Consider the following 24225-nt stretch of genomic DNA (forward strand, 5'->3'; position numbering starts at 1 on the left):
CTTTATTACAACTTCTCTATGGTTTATAAACTATTTTACTAGCCATAGATTCATCAAAATAAGCAAACAACACACGAAAAACAGAATCTGTCAAAAACATAACAGTCTGTAGTAATCTGTAGCTAACGCAAGATATGGAACCCCAAAAATTCTAAAATAAATTAATGGAAGTGAGTAATTTATCTATTAATCACCTTCAAAAAGAATTAACTAAATATCACTTTCCAAATAAAAATGGCAGCAGTTCTCGTGAGCGCTAAAGTTTCTGTTTTTTTACAGCAAGATTAAAAAGACTTTCCCCAAGTCTTCCCAATGGTTCTACTTGGCACAAACACTAATTAAACACAAAAAACACAACCAAAACAGAGTCTAGATAAATTATTTATTGAATAACAGCAAGGAAAAATATTGGGTTTTCTCCCAACAAGCGCTTTTCTTTAAAGCCTTTTTAGCTAGGCATTGATAATTTTAATGATGCTCACATGAAAGACAAGAATTGAAGCACAAAGAGAGCATCATAAAACATGTGACAAACACATCTAAGTCTAATATACTTACTATGCATAGGCATCTTATAGGCAAACAAATTATCATGGCAAGCAAAAACTAGCATATGCATGGAAGAGGGAAGAAACAATAGTAATCTCAACATAATGAGAGGTAATTTACTAACATGAAAATTTCTACCACCATATTTTCCTCTCTCATAATACTTGCATGTAGGATCATAAGCAAATTCAACAAAATAGTTGTCACGTAAAATGTTTTCAACATGATCCACATGCATGCAAAGTTGACACTCTTCCAAAATAGTGGGACTAACATTAACTAAAGTCATGACCTCTCCAAACCCACTTTTATCAAAAAATTCATAAGATTGAACATTCTACAGATATGTGGGATCTAAAGTTGAAACTCTTCCAAACCCACTTTCAATAATATTGCAAACACTATTATCAATCTCATATTAATCATGGGGCTTAAATAAATTTTCATGATCACAAGAAGAATCACCCCAATCATGATCATTGCAACAAGTAGTAGACATAGCAAAACTAGCATCCCCAAGATTAGGGTTTTGCATATTATTGACATAAATAGAATTTATAGTAACATCATTGCAATCACGCTTTTTATTCAAAGATCTATTGTGAATAGCTCCATAAAGTAATTCATAAAACTTTTCAGATTCACGAATTTCAAGCAAAACCTCATAAAGATAATCTAGTGCACAAAACTCACTAGCAATTGGTTCATCATAATTGGATCTCTTAAAAAGATTAGCAAGCAGATGAGGATCCATAGATCTTAGGCTCTCTATTTAGTAATAAATAAACAACTATTCCAACCAAACGTGCAAATGAGCCAAGTAAGACATCAAAGAAAATGGAAAGACGAGCGGAAGAAGGGCGAATAAAACGGCAAGGGTGAAGTGGGGGAGAGGAACACAAGAGGTAAATGGTAAATAATGTAATGCGGGAGATAAGGGTTTGTGATGGGTACTTGGTATGTTGACTTCTGCGTAGACTCCCCGGCAACGGCGCCAGAAATCACTCGTTGTCGGGAGTCCAAATCTTGACTTGACCTTGCGTAAGCCTCCCCGGCAACGGCGCCAGAAATCCTTCTTGCTACCTCTTGAGCATTGTGTTGGTTTTCCCTTGAAGAGGAAAGGGTGATGTAGTAGAGCAGCGTAAGTATTTCCCTCAGTTTTTGTGAACCAAGGTATCAATCTAGTAGGAGGCCACGCACGAGTCCCTCGCACCTACACAAACAAATAAACTCCTCGCAACCAACGCTATAAAGGGGTTGTCAATCCCTTCACGGTCACCTACGAGAGTGAGATCTGATAGATATGATAAGATAATATTTTTGGTATTTTTATGATAAAGAGAAATAAAGATGCAAGTAAAATAAATGGCAAAGGAAATAACTAAGTATTGGAAGATTAATATGATGGAAAATAGATCCAGGGGCCATATGTTTCACTAGAGGCTTCTCTCTAGAGCATAAGTATTACGGTGGATGAACAAATTATTGTTGAGCAATTGACAGAATTGAGCATAGTTATGAGAATATCTAGGTATCTTATAGGCAAACAAATTATCATGGCATGCAAAAACTAGCATATGCATGGAAGAGGGAAGAAACAATAGTAATCTCAACATAACGAGAGGTAATTTACTAACATGAAAATTTCTACCACCATATTTTCCTCTCTCATAATACTTACATGTAGGATCATAAGCAAATTCAACAAAATAGCTGTCACGTAAAATGTTTTCAACATGATCCACATGCATGCAAAGTTGACACTCTTCCAAAATAGTGGGACTAACATTAACTAAAGTCATGACCTCTCCAAACCCACTTTTATCAAAAAATTCATAAGATTGAACATTCTACAGATATGTGGGATCTAAAGTTGAAACTCTTCCAAACCCACTTTCAATAATATTGCAAACACTATTATCAATCTCATATTAATCATGGGGCTTAAATAAATTTTCATGATCACAAGAAGAATCACCCCAATCATGATCATTGCAACAAGTAGTAGACATAGCAAAACTAGCATCCCCAAGATTAGGGTTTTGCATATTATTGACATAAATAGAATTTATAGTAACATCATTGCAATCACGCTTTTTATTCAAAGATCTATTGTGAATAGCTCCATAAAGTAATTCATAAAACTTTTCAGATTCACGAATTTCAAGCAAAACCTCATAAAGATAATCTAGTGCACAAAACTCACTAGCAATTGGTTCATCATAATTGGATCTCTTAAAAAGATTAGCAAGCAGATGAGGATCCATAGATCTTAGGCTCTCTGTTTAGTAATAAATAAACAACTATTCCAACCAAACGTGCAAATGAGCCAAGTAAGACATCAAAGAAAATGGAAAGACGAGCAGAAGAAGGGCGAATAAAACGACAAGGGTGAAGTGGGGGAGAGGAACACAAGAGGTAAATGGTAAATAATGTAATGCGGGAGATAAGGGTTTGTGATGGGTACTTGGTATGTTGACTTCTGCGTAGACTCCCCGGCAACGGCGCCAGAAATCGCTCGTTGTCGGGAGTCCAAATCTTGACTTGACCTTGCGTAAGCCTCCCCGGCAACGGCGCCAGAAATCCTTCTTGCTACCTCTTGAGCATTGCGTTGGTTTTCCCTTGAAGAGGAAAGGGTGATGTAGTAGAGCAGCGTAAGTATTTCCCTCAGTTTTTGTGAACCAAGGTATCAATCTAGTAGGAGGCCACGCACGAGTCCCTCGCACCTACACAAACAAATAAACTCCTCGCAACCAACGCGATAAAGGGGTTGTCAATCCCTTCACGGTCACCTACGAGAGTGAGATCTGATAGATATGATAAGATAATATTTTTGGTATTTTTATGATAAAGAGAAATAAAGATGCAAGTAAAATAAATGGCAAAGGAAATAACTAAGTATTGGAAGATTAATATGATGGAAAATAGACCCGGGGGCCATATGTTTCACTAGAGGCTTCTCTCAAGAGCATAAGTATTACGGTGGATGAACAAATTATTGTTGAGCAATTGACAGAATTGAGCATAGTTATGAGAATATCTAGGTATGATCATGTATATAGGCATCACTTATAACGCCCTCGATGCGGCTATATCTCCTACGTGTCGAAGCACGGCTTATAGGCATAACCGCATTGAAAGCAATGTCGCAAGTGAGGTAATCTTCACACAACCCATGTAAATAAGTAAAGGGGAAAAGATACATAGTTGGCTTACAATCGCCACTTCACACAATTACATGAATAAAACATTACATCAACCAGATACAATCAAGGTCTGACTACGGAACCAAAATAAAAGAAGACTACCCCAAAAGCTACACAGATCCCCGGTCGACCCCAACTGGGCTCCACTACTGATCAACTAGAACGAAACAACACAAAGGACAAGATCTTCATCGAGCTCCTCCTTGAGCTTGGTTGAGTCACCTGCACGGTATCATCGGCACCTGCAAACTATTTTTGGAAGTATCTGTGAGTCACCGGGACTCAACAATCTCACACCCTCGCAATCAAGACTATTTAAGCTTATAGGAAGGGTAAAAGGTATGAGGTGAAGCTGCCGCATGTGACTAGCATATTTGGTGGCTAACTTACGCAAATGAGAGTGAGAAAAGAAGGCAAAGCACATTCGAGAAATCTATGATCAAGAAGTGATCCTAAGACAACCTACGTCAAACATAACTCCAACACCATGTTCACTTCCCGGACTCCGCCGAGAAGAGACCATCACGGTTACACACGCGGTTGGTGCATTTTAATTAAGACCAACTTCAGGTTTTCTACAACCGGACATTAACAAATTCCCATCTGCCCATAACCACGGGCACGGCTTTCGAAAGTTCAAATCCCTACAGGGGTGTCCCAACTTAGCCCATCACAAGCTCTCACGGTCAACGAAGGATATTCCTTCTCCCAAGACATTCCGATCAGGCTCGGCATCCAGGTTACAAGACATCCTCGACAATGGTAAAACAAGTCCAGCAACACCGCCCGAATGTGCCGACAAATCCCGATAGGAGCTGCACATATCTCGTTCTCAGGGCACACTCAGATGAGCAATCCGTACAACTAAAACCAGCCCTCGAGTTTCCCCGAGGTGGCGCTGCAAGGGGCTCTAGTTTGGACCAACAATCAGAGGAGCACTGGCCCGGGGGGTTTAAATAAAGATGACCCTTGAGTCTGCAGAACCCAAGGGAAAGAAAAGGCTAGGTGGCGAATGGTAAAACCAATGTTGGGCATTGCTGGAGGAGTTTTATTCAAGGCGAACTGTCAAGGGGTTCCCATTATAACCCAACCGCGTAAGGAACGCAAAATCCGGGAACATAGCACTGATATGATAGAAACTAGGGCGACAAGAGTGGAACAAAACACCAGGCATAAGGCCGAGCCTTCCACCCTTTACCAAGTATATAGATGCATTAATTAAATAAGAGATATTGTGATATCCCAACAAGTAAACATGTTCCAACAAGGAACAACATCTACATGTTCCAACAAGGAACAAACTTCGTCTTCACCTGCAACTAACAACGCTATAAGAGGGGTTGAGCAAAGCGGTAACATAGCCAAACAACGGTTTGCTAGGACAAGGTGGGTTAGAGGCTTGGTTCAACAATATGGGAGGCATGATAAGCAAGTGGTAGGTATCGCAACATAGGCAAAGCAAAAGAGCGAGCAACTAGCAAGCAAAAATAGAAGTGATTTCGAGGGTATGGTCATCTTGCCTGAAATCCCACAAGGAAGAAGAACGAGTCCATGAAGAAGACAAACAGACGTAGTCGAACGGTTCCTCACACACGCGATGTAATCGGAACCAACCCGAAGAAGCAACACCGGAAAGAAGCACACAACATAGTAAACAACCAACACATGAACATGGTATGATATGTGGGATGCGACATGTAATGCATATGCAAGATTTGGAAAATAATGATTGAAACTAGCCTCAACTTGGAAACCAAGAGTGCCACTGGAAAGGTGAGGTGATTTCGGTTGAAATCGATATAAAGATCACCGGAATCGGATGCACGGTTAGGAAATGGCAAGCAAAACAAATATGGCATCGGTGTGCGATTAACAGCAAGTGACCAACTAAATGCATCAAGATAAATATGCTACAGCACTCAAACATGGCAACAATTTACATGGCAGGAATCCACTCAAGAAGCTTGACAAAAGATGAACACTAAGCTACGGCTAATTCATCCATTAACAGGTTCAAACAAGCATGGCAAAAGTGCAAATGATTACAGGTTTCAGACTTGGTGAAATTAACACAAGTCTGGAATTTAACATCAGGAAGCACACTTTAGAGCATGAAAACTACCTGCTACAGGAACTTATCATGGAAAAGGAAGGCATGGCATGAAGCTACTCAAAGCACTTAACAAAAGTCCCTTAGTGATCTTGAGCCAAAAGGGATCAGAAAATACAATTGCAAGCATGTGAACATGGCAAAAACATAAACAGATTCAGACTTAGTGAAAAACTGGAGCATGCAAATCAGTTAACGAGTAGGCATGTTTACGAGCTCGATGCACTCACTACAGAGCATGGCATGACAAGCTAAGCATACACCCATCAAGAAGCCATGGCCTAGAAGCTAGACATGGCAAGAACAACAACATAGCATGCACGGATCAATAGCAACATCCTCGGCAAAATCGCTAAACATGTCAACAATCTGCCAGGATTCACTTTATAGCAAAAGTGGAGCTCGATTGACTCAAGCTAGGGTGCTCCATAAATGCAAATAAAGACATGGATGGATAGAGCACCACAATGTTAACAAAACAACCTTACTGATCATCCTCAAAAGAGGCATGGATCACTAGGAAACAACATGAACATATGGCATAACAACAAAAACAAGAGAAGGACTTAGTGAAATTCTAAGTCACTGAAATCAGCATTACCGATTACACTACTTTGCATGCTTGTGCTAGTCATCACATAGATCACAAAAATACATGGCAAGCACCTATGTAAAGATGGCATGGCATATAACAAAACACATGTAGAGCTCAGGATCATAGCATGCACACATTAAACATGGCAAAAATGACAAAAAGCTATTTGCTGAAACAGATCTGACAAATTCATCACATAGCCCTCTTCCAACAGCATTTCGGGCGTCAAGATGAGCTCAAATGAAAATGATGCAATGAGATGAAATAATGTACTCGTCGAGACGAACATTTTGATATTTGTGTGAAGATTACCTCACTTGCGACATTGCTTTCAATGCGGTTATGCCTATAAGTCATGCTTCGACATGTGGGAGATATAGCCGCATCGAGGGCGTTATAAGTTGGTAATCAGAGCCTTCCCCGACATTAGGAGCCCCCTGCTTGATCGAATCGCTGGCGTTATTGAGTCTAGAAATGTTTTGAGTCATTTAGGAATTATATATATCGGAGTGTTAGGAATTCTTTTTACTCCTCAGTCCCTTCGTCGCTCTGGTGAGGCATCCTGACGTAGAGTTTTGACTCTTCTCTTCTCAAATTTTCACTAAATTTTTTTAGGATCACGCGGGTATCTTGGAATTGTTCCGATGGTTTTGTGACGAGAATATTGTTCTTGGTACCTCCTGACATTTAGGGGTTGTGGCAGTGTCCCGGGGAGTTGAGCTCCGAGGTGTTGTCGTCACAATTTTATCGTTGCAATTCTTAAATGCCTGAGTTTGGTTTCACCGACATCGAAAATCTCTTTTATGCAGTTGTTGGTGAGATAACCTCGACGCCACCCAGTACTGGGGCGGGTGTTCGGGAGTATCGCCATAACTCGTATAACGGATGCTTTTCGAAGGTTGAGGTAGATGATTTCCGAAGGTTTCTTGGTTATGTGTTGAAGGATGGATACAGCTGGATGTAGGATTTGCTAGTTTTGGGTGAGATATTATGCTTCCCCTGTATCCCCAACACCTAATTGCATAACCGGAAAGTTTCGGGAGTTTATAAGTGGGAATTCAAGTAGCTCTTAGGATATCTTTCCGACAGGTGTATGATATGAAATTGGGGTTCGACGTCTAGTGGTCCGCCTATCCACGGTTGGTTTTACAGTGGTCTCATTGTGTCTTAAAGAGTCCTTGGCTATGCCGACTCGGGGACGCTTCGTATGTCATGTGCACTGCCTTGTACATGATGGTGTTGTACGATCGAGCCCATGTAGGCCCCACCACGAAAACTTCAGACGAAATCTCTATCATATGTTCGTTCCGGCTTATTCCGCAAGCCAATCCTTTGTTTTGTTTTGAGTTGTGGTACTCGAGTTGCTTCAAAGTCAAATGTTGATTCCATACCTTTCCTAAACGGTGTTCTCATACTCCGATGTGAATACTAATCCTTCTTGATAATTGAGATTGTCATGTCAATCCTTTTCTACCGGCGTGTTCCTCTTCAAGTGGATTCATTCATTTCAACATCCGCAAGATCATTTATCAGTTTTTCTCTATGGTGTTTGCTTCATCCGTCTTCAAGTTGCCTTTGTTTCCCCACCCGCCCACCCTTGTTTCTTCAAGGACTTAGATTTCTTAATCAAGTATCATCTTATTGATATGAAGTCTCCCCATTTTTTTCCGTCAATGTACTTATCCGGTGATTCTCATGAAGATTCTAATGGAGCTTCAAGTTCATCATTCTTCATTCTTTTCATCTCCGGTGGTTTCAAGGCAAGCCTTGTTGATCATATCCTTTCCTCGTTTCAATGCTTTATCATGCCGGTGCAATTCTTAATCATTCACCTCTCGCTATTCAATTGTTCCGGAGTGCTCAAGATATCTCAAAGATTCGTTTTTCCACTCTGCATTCGTTCAAGCTCTTTCAAGGTTGTAATCTCATTCAAGTCATTTAATTCAACCGGCGCAATCTTCCTTTAAATCATTCTAACGGTGTTTTCTCTTGAGTGGGCCCTAATCCACAGGTCTTTTTCCAGGATCTTACATGACTCTTCTTATTTTTCCGGAATTATTCTCAAATTCTTTTCTAAAGTTTGATGTAAGAATGACTTATCATCAGTCAAATGTCTTTCTCCAAGATCTGTCAAATTCTTTTCATCATTGGTTCAACTTTTCTATTCTTCTTATTCCGGAGTGTCTGAACAATTCTTGGTGGTGTTTATCGTCGTCATTCTCAGATTTTGGAAGACCAAAGAAGAATTTTTCCTCCATATCTTATCCGTTCTCTCAGAGATTCGTGGTTCTAGTTCGAGCCCATCCTCTCATAATTGTTTTCGATTGTCAGAATTCTTTTCTCCTATCCGGAGCAATTCAAGATTCTTTTCAATTTGATTCTCCGGAGACCATCTTTCAGAAGACTTATTCATTATCAGCTGTCAGTTATCATTCTCCAATCTTACCGGTGCATCGTTCAACTGATCTATAATCAGTTCGTCATCTCTTCATTCTCATGTATCTAAATCCTCTCAAGCATCTTCGTTCATTTCATAATTCTTCCCGATGTTTCTTTATCTTCTCTTCGTTCATTTTCGATTTTTATGGTGGTTCTTCCAAGATTTTGTCTTCCTTCGTTCATCATATCAATTTATTCATTGTTTCAACCCGACCGGTGATTCATTGAAAACTTTCTCAAGTTTGTGCGATATCTCTCTTAATCCTTCTATGAGCATAAGTAGTGTGCCAAATCCATTGTTTATCATCAATTTAATTGATGAAGGATACGCATAACGTAATTCTTATTTTGTTTCATCCAAGTGATTAATTTCCTATTTCGGAGGCTCATCAAATTCTTGAGTTCTTTTGTTCATCTTTCTTTTCCGGAGTTCCAAGCCTTTCGGCATTGTCTCGTCGTGAAGCTCCTTATAAATCATCGCAAGGTTTCACCTTGTGTTTTCAATTTCTCCTTCCTTTCGTTTGATCATCCTTTTTGTTACCGGAGTTCTTCATGGAGGCTCTACATTATGGTTCATCAAGGATTTAATTCCTCTCGAAGTGTTCATCAAATTTCTTTTCAGAGGAGTTCAAGTATTCTTTATCTTGTATTTTAAAGTGCAATTCTTTCAACCGTATCATTCGAGGTGGTATTATGTCATTCTTGATAATTTGAGTTCATGTCTCATGATTCACATGTTGTTAAGAATGAGGTATTTTAAATCCATCAATCTCGTCATTGGAGTTATCTGGGGTTATATTTCACCTAAAGCTTTCCCTAAGGATTGTTGCTATTAATGGTGATAATATATGATCCAAGTTCTTCATCTATCCTCCCGGTGAGATAGCTTTCTCGTCTCCTTGTTGATATCAATCCAATTATTTTCCCGTTAGTGGTTGGTTGTCACCTCATATTCTGAGATGTTTCCAGAAGCCCACATCAAGCTTACTCTTTTCATTGTTGGTTTTCCAACAACTCCATTCTAGCATTTGTTGTAAGCGCGCTCTCTCAAGATCTTGTTTTCCCTTTGTTCATTCCATTCCATTCTTACTTTTGTTCCGGAGGCATTGTGATGTTGCTCTCTTCAACCCATCTTCTTGTTTTGCCAGGATCGTGTTCTTTTCTTTGTTTATCCATTTAACCAGAGTGTTGTGCCCTCTGCTCAAGTTCTTTCCATCTTATCAAGTTTCATATCACTTTTCAACAAGAGTGCTACCCGAATCGGTTATTTCTTATTCCTCTTTCTTAACGGAGTGCTTTCAACTTTGTGCTTCTCCGTTGCTTTCTTTCTTTAATTTTGCTCAACCTTTTCAAGGTTCTTTGGTCTCACTCGTTTGTCAAAGAAGCAACTTAGCTTTACCTCTCCTCTTTCTCTTCCGTTTTCTATCCGGTGCCATCCTAGCTCTCGGGACAAGATCCTCTCGTAGTGGTGGAGTGTTGTAACGCCCCGAGACCGATGTGCCAGGTGTCCTTCAGTTATTCGCTGTTGTTGCCTTGTCATTGCTTGCGTGTCATGCATTGCATATCATGTCATCATGTGCATTGCATTTGGATACATGTTCGTCTCATGCATCCGAGCATTTTCCCCGTTGTCCGTTTTGCATTCCGGCACTCCTATGTCACCCAGCATCCCTTTCTACCTCCCTTCGTGTGCGGGTGTTAAACGTTTCCGGATTGGACCGAGACTTGTCATGCGGCCTTGGTTTACTACTGGTAGACCGCCTGTCAAGTTTCGTGCCATTTGGACTTCGTTTGATACTCCAACGGTTAACCGAGGGACCGAAAAGGCCTCGTGTGTGTTGCAGCCCAACACCCCTCCAAACTGGCCCAAAACTCACCTAAACCCTCTCCATCATCTCGGTCGTTCGATCACGATCGCGTGGCCGAAAACCGCACCTCATTTGGACTCTCCTAGCTCCCTCTACCTCTATAAATAGATCACCCCCGAAATTCTCGCGCAAAACCCTAGCCCTGCTCCTCTCGCGCCGCTGGACAAAAATCCCCGCGCCGGACATGTCCGCGCCGCCGTCCCCGACGAATCCGCCACCGCCACATCACCACCGCCGGCCTTCTCTCTCCTCCGCGGCCCACCCAGGCCCGGGACAAGCCCGCCGAAGCCCATCGGGGCCCGGGGCCGCATTCGCGCGAGCCCGCATCGCCGAATCTGCGCGCCCTTCGCCGGACTTCGCCGGAGCACCCCGCCGACTCACCGGCGTTCGTCGTCCACCGCCGCCTCGACACCACCGGAGCACGCCGCCACCTCGAGGCACGCTTGCCGCATCAGGTCGCCGGCCATCGCGTCTGTCCCCATCTCCTTCTTCCTCCTTTGTCTGACCTCTCTCACCTCGATCTCTCTCTCTCTCTTCCCTTCCCGCAGGTTCCTCCATCACCGCCCGTTAAGCTCCGATCGACGCCGGCGGCCGTGACCGATGCCAGGAACGATGGTCCCGCCCCGTTCTCCACCGGATCCAGTGGATCTGGCCGCTCGCGCCGCCTCGCTTTCGCCCCGTTCGCAGGAGCTCTGCCGCGCCGCCACCCTTGTCCGGCCTAGCTCGACCTCCTCCCGTCGGGGGAGACGACGAGCGTTCGCTCGTGGGCCGCCTCCCCCTCGCGCTCGTGGGCCCCGTATTGGGCCACATCAGCCACCGGCCTAGCAGCGCAGGTCCTTTTCCCTCTCCAGCGTCCTCGGCCGAGTCCATGGTGAGCCATCCCTCTAAACCCCGCACATGCACACTTTAGCTATCCAGCGCCCATGTTTTTTCCACTAAGTCCCCGAAGATTCCAGGTTCATGTGCCCATGTTCATAATGTCATAACTCATCAACCATAACTCCGATTCGTGCGTGTAGCATATCAAAATTTTCGCCTCGACGAGTACATCATTTCATCTCATTGCATCATTTTTGTTTGAGCTCATCTTGATGCCCGAAATGCTGTTGGGAAGAGGGCTATGTGATGAATTTGTCAGATCTGTTTCAGCAAATAGCTTTTTGTCATTTTTGCCATGTTTAATGTGTGCATGCTATGATCCTGAGCTCTACATGTGTTTTGTTATATGACATGCCATCTTTACAGAGGTTCTTGCCATGTATTTTTGTGATCTATGTGATGACTAGCACAAGCATGCAAAGTAGTGTAATCGGTAATGCTGATTTCAGGGACTTAGAATTTCACTAAGTCCTTGTCCTGTTTTTGTTGTTATACCATATGTTCATGTTCTTTCCTAGTGATCTGTGCCTCTTTCGAGGATGATCAGTAAGGTTGTTTTGTTAACATTGTGGTGCTCTATCCATCCAATGCTTTATTTGCATTTATGGAGCACCCTAGCTTGAGTCAATCGAGCTCTACTTTTGCTATAAAGTGAATCCTGGCAGATTGTTGACATGTTTAGCGATTTTGCCGAGGATGTTGCTATTGATCCGTGCATGCTATGTTGTTGTTCTTGCCATGTCTAGCTTCTAGGCCATGGCTTCTTGATGGGTGTATGCTTAGCTTGTCATGCCATGCTCTGTAGTGAGTGCATCGAGCTCGTAAACATGCCTAATCGTTAACTGATTTGCATGCTCCAGTTTTTCACTAAGTCTGAATCTGTTTATGTTTTTGCCATGTTCACATGCTTGCAATTGTATTTTCTGACCCCTTTTGGCTCAAGATCACTAAGGGACTTTTGTTAAGTGCTTTGAGTAGCTTCATGCCATGCCTTGCTTTTCCATGATAAGTTCCTGTAGTAGGTAGTTTTCATGCTCTAAAGTGTGCTTTCTGATGTTAAATTCCAGACTTGTGTTAATTTCACTAAGTCTGAAACCTGTAATCATTTGCACTTTTGCCATGCTTGTTTGAACCTGTTAATGGACGAATTAGCCGTAGCTCAGTGTTCATCTTTTGTCAAGCTTCTTGAGTGGATTCCTGCCATGTATTTTGTTGCCATGTTTGAGTGCTGTAGCATATGTATCTTGATGCATTTAGTTGGTCACTTGCTGTTAATCGCAGACCGATGCCATATTTGTTTTGCTTGCCATTTCCTAACCATGCATCCGATTCCGGTGATCTTTATATCGATTTCAACCGAAATCACCTCACCTTTCCAGTGGCACTCTTGGTTTCCAAGTTGAGGCCAGGTTCAATAATTCTTTTCCAAATCTTGCATATGCATCACATGCCGCATCCCGCATATCATACCATGTTCATGTGTTGGTTGTTTACTATGTTGTGTGCTTCTTTCCGGTGTTGCTTCTTAGGGTTGGTTCCGATTATGTCGCGTTTGTGAAGAACCATTCGACTACGTCCGTTTTTCTTCTACATGCGCTCGTTCTTATTCCTTGCGGGATTTCAGGCAAGATAACCATACCCTCGAAATCACTTCTATCTTTGCTTGCTAGTTGCTCGCTATTTTGCTTTGCCTATGTTGCGATACCTACCACTTGCTTATCATGCCTCCCATATTGTTGAACCAAGCCTCTAACCCACCTTGTCCTAACAAACCGTTGTTTGGCTATGTTACCGCTTTGCTCAGCCCCTCTTATAGCGTTGTTAGTTGCAGGTGAAGATGAAGTATGTTCCTTGTTGGAACATGGAGATGTTGTTCCTTGTTGGAACATGTTTACTTGTTGGGATATCATAATATCTCTTATTTAATTAATGCATCTATATACTTGGTAAAGGGTGGAAGGCTCGTCCTTATGCCTGGTGTTTTGTTCCACTCTTGCCGCCCTAGTTTCCGTCATATCGGTGTTATGTTACCGGATTTTGCGTTCCTTACGCGGTTGGGTTATAATGGGAACCCCTTGACAGTTCGCCTTGAATAAAACTCCTCCAGCAATGCCCAACATTGGTTTTACCATTCGCCACCTAGCCTCTTCTTTCCCTTGGGATCTGCAGACTCAAGGGTCATCTTTATTTAAACCCCCCCTGGCCAGTGCTCCTCTGAGTGTTGGTCCAAACTAGAGCCCCTTGCAACGCCACCTCGGGGAAACTCGAGGGCTGGTTTTAGTTGTACGGATTGCTCATCTGAGTGTGCCCTGAAAACGAGATATGTGCAGCTCCTATCGGGATTTGTCGGCACATTCGGGCGGTGTTGCTGGACTTGTTTTACCATTGTCGAGGATGTCTTGTAACCTAGATGCCGAGCCTGATCAGAATGTCTTGGGAAAAGGAATATCCTTCGTTGACCGTGAGAGCTTGTGATGGGCTAAGTTGGGACACCCCTGCAGGGATTTGAACTTTCAAAAGCCGTGCCCGCGGTTATGGGCAGATGGGAATTTGTTAATGTCCGGTTGTAGAAACCTGAAGTTGATCTTAATTAAAATGCACCAACCGCGTGTGTAACCGTGATGGTCTCTTCTCGGCGGAGTCCGGGAAGTGAACACGGTGTTGGAGTTATGTTTGACGTAGGTTGTTTTAGGATCACTTCTTGATCATAGATTTCTCGAACGTGCTTTGCCTTCTCTTCTTGCTCTCATTTGCATATGTTAGCCACCAAATATGCTAGTCGCATGCGGCAGCTCCACCTCATACCTTTTACCCTTCCTATAACCTTAAATAGTCTTGATCGCGAGGGTGTGAGATTGCTGAGTCCCTGTGACTCACAGATACTTCCAAAACCAGTTTGCAGGTGCCGATGATACCGTGTAGGTGACTCAACCAAGCTCAAGGAGGAGCTCGATGAAGATCTTGTCCTTTGTGTTGTTTCGTTCTAGTTGATCAGTAGTGGAGCCCAGTTGGGGTCGATCGGGGATCTGTGTTGCTTTTGGGGTAGTCTTCTTTTATTTTGGTTCCGTAGTCGGAACTTGATTGTATCTGGTTGATGTAATGTTTTATTCATGTAATTGTGTGAAGTGGCGATTGTAAGCCAACTATGTACCTTTTCCCCTTTACTTATTTACACGGGTTGTGTGAAGATTACCTCACTTGCGACATTGCTTTCAATGCGGTTATGCCTATAAGTCGTGCTTCAACGCGTGGGAGATATAGCCGCATCGAGGGTGTTATATCACGTCCAAGACAAGTAGACCGACTCATACCTGCATCTACTACAATTACTCCACACATCGACCACTATCCAACATGCATCTAGAGTATTAAGTTCAAGAGAACAGAGTAACGCTTTAAGCAAGATGACATGATGTAGAGGGATAAACTCATGCAATATGATATAAACCCCATCTTGTTATCCTTGATGGCAACAATACAATACGTCCCTTGCTGCCCTTACTGTCACTGGGAAAGGACACCGCAAGATTGAACCCAAAGCTAAGCACTTCTCCCATTGCAAGAAAGATCAATCTAGTAGGCCAAACCAAACAGATAATTCGAGGAGACTTGCAAAGATAACCAATCATACATAAAAGAATTCAGAGAAGATTCAAATATTATTCATAGATAAACTTGATCATAAACCCACAATTCATCGGTCTCAACAAACACACCGCAAAAGAAGATTACATCGAATAGATCTCCACAAGAGAGGGGGGACTTTATATTAAGATCCAAAAAGAGACAAGAAGCCATCTAGCTAATAACTATGGACCCGTAGGTCTGAAGTAAACTACTCACACTTCATCGAGAGGCTATGGTCTTGATGTATAAGCCCTCCGTGATCGATACCCCCTCCGGCGGAGCTCCGGAAAAGGCCCCAAGATGGGATCTCGTGGATACAGAAAGTTACGGTGGTGGAATTAGGGTTTTGGTTCCGTATCTGGTAGCTTGGGGGTACGTAGGTATATATAGGAGAAAGGAGTACGTCGGTGGAGCAACATGGGCCCCACGAGGGCGGAGGGCGCGCAGGGGTGGTAGGCGTTCCCCCCCTACCTCGTGCCTTCCTGGTTGATTGCTTGACATAAGGTCCAAGTCCTCTAGATCATGTTCGTTCCGAAAATCACGTTCCCGAAGGTTTCATTCCGTTTGGACTCCGTTTGATATTCTTTTTCTGCGAAACCCTAAAATAGGCAAAAAAACAACAATTCTGGGTTGGGCATTCGGTTAATAGGTTAGTCCCAAAAATGATATAAAAGTGTATCATAAAGCCCAATAATGTCCAAAACAGGATATAATATAGCATGGGACAATCAAAAATTATAGATACGTTGGAGACGTATCACAAGCCTGAGTACTGCCAAGAGGACTTAGATGATCTTGCAATTGGTATTGCAAACAAGTTGAAGGGTTCACCTCTAGCAACCAAAACAGTTGGTCGGTTATTAAGGAAGAAAGTTTCTCAGGAACATTGGAAAAGAGTCCTTGAAAACAACGAGTGGCAAAAACAGAAAAATAATGATGACATTATGCCATCATTAAGGATTAGCTATGATTACCTTCCTTTTCATCTAAAAAAATGTTTTCATATATTTCCTTGTTCCCTAAAGATTATAAGTTTAAGAATGTAGATATTACGTATTTTTGGATTGCACTAGGAATAATAGAGAAAGATGAGAATTACATAGAAGAACTAGTAGATAATGGTTTTCTCGTGAAGAATGGTCAATATTATTTAATGCATGATTTATTACATGAACCGTCTCAAAATGTTTCGGCACAAGAGTGCCTCTACATATGTAGTTAAGGCTTTAGGGTTGATGCCATCTCACAAACTGTTCGACATTTATCCGTCACATTGGAAGGTAGATATGAATGGAATTTTAGGGGAGAAATGGTAAAATTGAGGGCAAAGATAGACATTGGCAATTTGCGAGCTTTGATGATTTTTAGAAAATACGGGGAATCAATTGATGGGTTTTTAAAAGATACGTTTAAGGAAATAGAGGATCTCTGTGTCCTATATATAGTAGGAGAAACTTTGCCACTCAACATTTCAAAACTTATCCACCTTCGATACCTAAAAAATTACTATATCATATCTAGACCATGGGATAAAAATTACTTCACCTAGTACACTCTCCAAATTTTATCACTTGAAATTCTTAGACCTTGGAGGTGGTAGGTATATAGTACCTAAAGACTTTAGCTGCCTCATCAATTTACACGATTTTTGTGTTAAAAAAGAACTCCATTCCAATGTTCCTAGGGTCAGAAAGATGAAATGCTTGCAGGAGCTGAAACAATTCTGTGTTAAAAAAGAGAGTGTTGGATTTGAACTAGGAGATTTGGGGGAACTAATAGAGCTTGGAGGTAAACTCAGTATACATAATATTGAGAAGGTGGCAACCAATGAAGAGGCTATAGAAGCCAGGCTTGAGTGTAAAAGAGATTTGACAAATTTAGGGTTAGTTTGGGGTACAGATCACTGATGACCCACAAGTATAGGGGATCTACCGTAGTCCTTTTGATAAGTAAGAGTGTCGAACCCAACGAGGAGCAGAAGGAAATGATAAGCGGTTTCCAGCAAGGTATTCTCTGCAAGTACTGAAATAAGTGGTAACAGATAGTTTTGTGATAGGATAATTTGTAATGAGCAACAAATAACAAAAGTAAATAAAGTGCAGCAAGGTGGCCCAATCCTTTTTGTAGCAAAGGACAAGCCTGGACAAACTCTTATATAGAGAAAAGCGCTCCCGAGGACACATGGGAATATCGTCAAGCTAGTTTTCATCACGTTCATATGATTCGCGTTCGGTACTTTGATAATTTGGTATGTGGGTGGACCGGTACTTGGACAAGCATCCCACTTATGATTAACCTCTATTGCAAGCATCCGCAACTACAACAAAAGTATTAAGGTAAACCTAACCATAGCATGAAACATATGGATCCAAATCAGCCCCTAACGAAGCAACGCATAAACTAGGGTTTAAGCTTCTGTCACTCTAGCAACCCATCATCTACTTATTACTTCCCAATGCCTTCCTCTAGGCCCAAATAATGGTGAAGTGCCATGTAGTCGACGTTCACATAACACCACTAGAGGAAAGACAACATACATCTCATCAAAATTTCGAACGAATACCAAATTCACATGACTACTAATAGCAAGACTTCTCCCATGTCCTCAGGAACAAACGTAATTACTCACAAAGCATATTCATGTTCATAATCAGAGGTGTATTAATATGCATATAGGATCTGAACATATGATCTTCCACCAAATAAACCAACTAGCATCAACTACAAGGAGTAATTAACACTACTAGCAACCTACTAGTACCAATCCCGGAATTGGAGACAAGAATTGGATACAAGAGATGAACTAGGGTTTTGAGAGGAGATGGTCCTGATGAAGATGTTGATGGAGATTGCCCTCTCCCGATGAGAGGAGCGTTGGTGATCACGATGGCGATGATTTCCCCCTCCCGAAGGGAAGTTTCCCCGGCAGAACAGCTATGCCGGAGCCCTAGATTGGTTTCACCAAGGTTCCTCCTCGTGGCGGCGGAGTTTCGTCCGACAAGATGGCTTCTTATTTTTTCCATCGAAAGACTTCATATAGCAGAAGATGGCCACCGAAGGGCCACCAAGGGGCCTACGAGGTAGGGGGCGTGCCCAGGGGAGTAGGGCGCGCCCCCGACCCTCGTGGGTTGGGTGTGGCCTCACTGGTGAACTTCTTGCGCTCAATATTTATTATATATTTTGAAAATGTCTTCCGTGAAGTTTGGGGACTTTTGGAGCTGTGCAGAATAGGTCTCTAATATTTTCTCCTTTTCCAGCCCAGAATCCCAGCTGCCGGCATTTTCCCTCTTTATGTAAACCTTGTAAAATAAGAGAGAATAGGCATAAGTATTGTGACATAATGTGTAATAACAGCCCATAATGCAATAAATATCGATATAAAAGCATGATGCAAAATGGACGTATCAACTCCCCCAAGCTTAGACCTCGCTTTTCCTGAAGCGAAATCCGAAATCGAAAAATATGTCCACATGTTTAGAGATAGAGGTGTCGATAAAAGTAAAATACGGACATGAGAGCATCATGATCATTCTTAGAACAGCAACTTACATAATTCTTGTCATACGATTTCTTATGCTAGAGTAATAATTCAATCACAATTTCAAGTATGAATCGTAAACTTCATTGAAAACTAACAAACTATAATCTCAGTCATTGGGGCAATTGCAATTTATCATAACATAGGAAAGAGTCAATATAAGAGCTTTTCAGCAAGTCCACATACTCAACTATCATATAATCTTTCACAATTGCTGATACTCACGCAATACTTATGTGTATGGAGTTTTAATCGTACACAGAGAAAGATAGGGGCTTATTGTTTTGCCTCCCAACATTTTACCTCAAAGGTAAAGTCAACAATAATAGTTCATGACAACTCACATCCAATTAGCCATATATACCAGGATCTTTCTAACATATTGTGCTTGCCAAAGGATAAAATGTAAAAAGGAAGGGTGAAGATCACCATGACTCTTATGCAAGGTAGGAGATAAAAGTAAAAGATAGACCCTTCGCAGAGGGAAGCAGAGGTTGTCATGCGCTTTTATGGTTGGATGCACAAAATCTTAATGCGAAAGAACGTCACTTTATATTTCCACTTGTGATATGGACCTTTATTATGCAGTTTGTCGCTTTTTATTTCTTCCATATCACACGATCGTATAAAGCTTATTTTCTCCCACACTAAGAAGTCATGCATATTTAGAGAGCAATTTTTATTGCTTGCACCGATGACAACTTACTTGGAGGATCTTACTCAATCCATAGGTAGGTATGGTGGACTCTCATGGCAAAACTGGTTTAAGGGTATTTGGAAGCACAAGTAGTATCTCTACTTGGTGTGATGAATTTGGCTAGCATGAGAGGGAAAGGAAAGCTCAACCATGTTGGATGATCTATGACAATATAATTTATCTCAGATGTAAGAAAACATAACCCATTACGTTGTCTTCCTTGTCCAACGTCAACTCTTTAGCATGTCATATTTTAATGAGTGCTCACAATCATAAAAGATGTCCAAGATAGTATATCTATATGTGAAGACCTCTCTTTCTTTATTACTTCCTATTAATTGCAATGATGACCAAAACTATGTTTGTCAACTCTCAACAACTTTTATTCATCATACTTTTTCTATGTGAACTCATTACTCTCCATAAGATCCATATGATCTCTTTGTTTCCCTTTTTTATTTATTTCTCTTTTCTTTATTCACTTGGGATCATGGAAAAATAATCAAGCCCTTGACTCAACACTAATCTTTATTATATATAGCTCACGGACTCGATTACATAGAGGGACCATAAAGCAAAACTCATAACTAGATCATACTAAAAAGCTTTATGCTACTAGATCAAGATATTATCAAAAGGATCGAACTAAGAAAAACAGTAAAGATAAAAGTGATGGTGATACGATACCGGGGCACTCCCCCAAGTTTGGCAGTTGCCAACGGGAGTGTTCATACCAGATACTCAATTCTTCTTTGTTGGTGGAGAAGGTGATGGTTTTGTTGATGGCGTAGGCTTGTTCCTTAATTTGCGCTTGAGGACAGAATTTTGGTCCCTTAGGTCCTCGATCTCCTGCTCCAAGCTCAGTATCTTTTTGCATAGCTCCTATTTGTTTTCCTGCAAGAGGCGAAAAGGGATAAACTCGATCTTAGGTTTCTTTACTCTATAAAGGAGGCTTGACTTTTTGAACTCCACATGCATGTCCCCAGGTTGAGGTAGTGGGACTTCATCTTCATCTGAGCTCATCTCCTCCTTTCCCTTAGGTTCATAGTCCTCTTCTTCTTCCGTAGTCCAACCATAATGCTCCGCATCCCCATAGACTTTAGGATCTGCAAGGTAATCAGCCACATAACTCTCTCCTTCCGAATCCTAGGATGACATGTTGCTCAAATCTGTAGTAGGACAGCTCGATCCTAGCTCCCTCTACCTCTATAAATAGATCACCCCCGAAATTCTCGCGCAAAACCCTAGCCCTGCTCCTCTCGCGCCGCTGGACAAAAATCCCCGCGTCGGACATGTCCGCGCCGCCGTCCCCAACGAATCCGCCGCCGCCACATCACCACCGCCGGCCTTCTCTCTCCTCCGCAGCCCGCCCAGGCCCGGGACAAGCCCGCCGAAGCCCATCGGGGCCCGGGGCCGCACTCGCGCGAGCCCGCGTCGCCAGATCTGCGCGCCCTTCGCCGGACTTCGCCGGAGCACCCCGCCGACTCACCGGCGTTCGTCGTCCACCGCCGCCTCGACACCACCGGAGCACGCCGCCACGTCGAGGCACGCTTGCCGCATCAGGTCGCCGGCCACCGCGTCTGTCCCCATCTCCTTCTTCCTCCTTTGTCTGACCTCTCTCACCTCGATCTCTCTCTCTCTCTTCCCTTCCCGCAGGTTCCTCCATCACCGCCCGTTAAGCTCCGATCGACGCCGGCGGCCGTGACCGATGCCGGGAATGGTGGTCCCGCCCCGTTCTCCATCGGATCCGGCAGATCTGGCCGCCCGCGCCGCCTCGCTTTTGCCCCGTTCGCCGGAGCTCTGCCGCGTCGCCGCCCTTGTCCGGCCTAGCTCGACCTCCTCCCGTCGGGGGAGACGACGAGCGTTCGCTCGTGGGCCGCCTCCCCCTCGCGCTCGTGGGCCCCGTATTGGGCCACATCAGCCACCGGCCTAGCAGCGCAGGTCCTTTTCCAACTCCAGCGTCCTCAGCCGAGTCCATGGTGAGCCATCCCTCTAAACCCCGCACGTGCACACTTTAGCTATCCAGCGCCCATGTTTTTTCCACTAAGTCCCCGAAGATTCCAGGTTCATGTGCCCATGTTCATCATGTCATAACTCATCAACCGTAACTCCGATTCGTGCGTGTAGCATATCAAAAATTTTGCGCCGACGAGTACATCATTTCATCTCATTGAGTCATTTTCGTTTGAGCTCATCTTGATGCCCGAAATGCTGTTGGGAAGAGGGCTATGTGATGAATTTGTCAGATCTGTTTCAGCAAATAGCTTTTTGTCATTTTTGCCATGTTTAATGTGTGCATGCTATGATCCTGAGCTCTACATGTGTTTTGTTATATGACATGCCATCTTTACAGAGGTGCTTGCCATGTATTTTTGTGATCTATGTGATGACTAGCACAAGCATGCAAAGTAGTGTAATCGGTAATGCTGATTTCAGGGACTTAGAATTTCACCAAGTCCTTGTCCTGTTTTTGTTGTTATGCCATATGTTCATGTTGTTTCCTAGTGATCCGTGCCTCTTTCGAGGATGATCAGTAAGGTTGTTTTGTTAACATTGTGGTGCTCTATCCATCCATGTCTTTATTTGCATTTATGGAGCACCCTAGCTTCAGTCAATCGAGCTCTACTTTTGCTATAAAGTGAATCCTGGCAGATTGTTGACATGTTTAGCAATTATGCCGAGGATGTTGCTATTGATCCGTGCATGCTATGTTGTTGTTCTTGCCATGTCTAGCTTCTAGGCCATGGCTTCTTGATGGGTGTATGCTTAGCTTGTCATGCCATGCTCTGTAGTGAGTGCATCGAGCTCGTAAACATGCCTACTTGTTAACTGATTTGCATGCTCCAGTTTTTCACTAAGTCTGAATCTGTTTATGTTTTTGCCATGTTCACATGCTTGCAATTGTATTTTCTGATCCCTTTTGGCTCAAGATCACTAAGGGACTTTTGTTAAGTGCTTTGAGTAGCTTCATGCCATGCCTTGCTTTTCCATGATAAGTTCCTGTAGCAGGTAGGTTTCATGCTCTAAAGTGTGCTTCCTGATGTTAAATTCCAGACTTGTGTTAATTTCACTAAGTCTGAAACCTGTAATCATTTGCACTTTTGCCATGCTTGTTTGAACCTGTTAATGGACGAATTAGCCGTAGCTCAGTGTTCATCTTTTGTCAAGCTTCTTGAGTGGATTCCTGCCATGTATTTTGTTGCCATGTTTGAGTGTTGTAGCATATTTATCTTGATGCATTTAGTTGGTCACTTGCTGTTAATCGCAGACCGATGCCATATTTGTTTTGCTTGCCATTTCCTAACCATGCATCCGATTCCGGTGATCTTTATATCGATTTCAACCGAAATCACCTCACCTTTCCAGTGGCACTCTTGGTTTCCAAGTTGAGGCCAGGTTCAATAATTCTTTTCCAAATCTTGCATATGCATCACATGCCGCCTCCCGCATATCATACCATGTTCATGTGTTGGTTGTTTACTATGTTGTGTGCTTCTTTCTGGTGTTGCTTCTTCGGGTTGGTTCCGATTACGTCGCGTTTGTGAAGAACCGTTTGACTACGTCCGTTTGTCTTCTTCATGGACTCGTTCTTCTTCCTTGCGGGATTTTAGGCAAGATGACCATACCCACGAAATCACTTCTATCTTTGCTTGCTAGTTGCTTGCTATTTTGCTTTGCCTATGTTGCGATACCTACCACTTGCTTATCATGCCTCCCATATTGTTGAACCAAGCCTTTAACCCACCTTGTCCTAGCAAACCGTTGTTTGGCTATGTTACCGCTTTGCTCAGCCCCTCTTATAGCGTTGTTAGTTGCAGGTGAAGATGAAGTTTGTTCCTTGTTGGAACATGGAGATGTTGTTCCTTGTTGGAACATGTTTACTTGTTGGGATATCACAATATCTCGTATTTAATTAATGCATCTATATACTTGGTAAAGGGTGGAAGGCTCGGCCTTATGCCTGGTGTTTTGTTCCACTCTTGCCGCCCTAGTTTCCGTCATATCGGTGTTATGTTCCCGGATTTTGTGTTCCTTACGCGGTTGGGTTATAATGGGAACCCCTTGACAGTTCGCCTTGAATAAAACTCCTCCAGCAATGCCCAACATTGGTTTTACCATTCGCCACCTAGCCTTTTCTTTCCCTTGGGATTTGCAGACTCAAGGGTCATCTTTATTTAAACCCCCCCTGGCCAGTGCTCCTCTGGGTGTTGGTCCAAACTAGAGCCCCTTGCAATGCCACCTCGGGGAAACTCGAGGGCTGGTTTTTGTTGTATGGATTGCTCATCTGAGTGTGCCCTGAGAACGAGATATGTGCAGCTCCTATCGGAATTTGTCGGCACATTCGGGCGGTGTTGCTGGACTTGTTTTACCATTGTCGAGGATGTCTTGTAACCTAGATGCCGAGCCTGATCGGAATGTCTTGGGAGAAGGAATATCCTTTGTTGACCGTGAGAGCTTGTGATGGGCTAAGTTGGGACACCCCTGCAGGGATTTGAACTTTCGAAAGCCGTGCCCGCAGTTATGGGCAGATGGGAATTTGTTAATGTCCGGTTGTAGAAAACCTGAAGTTGATCTTAATTAAAATGCACCAACCGCGTGTGTAACCGTGATGGTCTCTTCTCGGCGGAGTCCGGGAAGTGAACACGGTGTTGGAGTTATGTTTGACGTAGGTTGTTTTAGGATCACTTCTTGATCATAGATTTCTCGAACGTGCTTT

The sequence above is a fragment of the Triticum aestivum genome, chromosome 7A (genome assembly GCF_018294505.1).
Source record: "Triticum aestivum cultivar Chinese Spring chromosome 7A, IWGSC CS RefSeq v2.1, whole genome shotgun sequence".
Lineage (NCBI taxonomy): Eukaryota > Viridiplantae > Streptophyta > Magnoliopsida > Poales > Poaceae > Triticum > Triticum aestivum.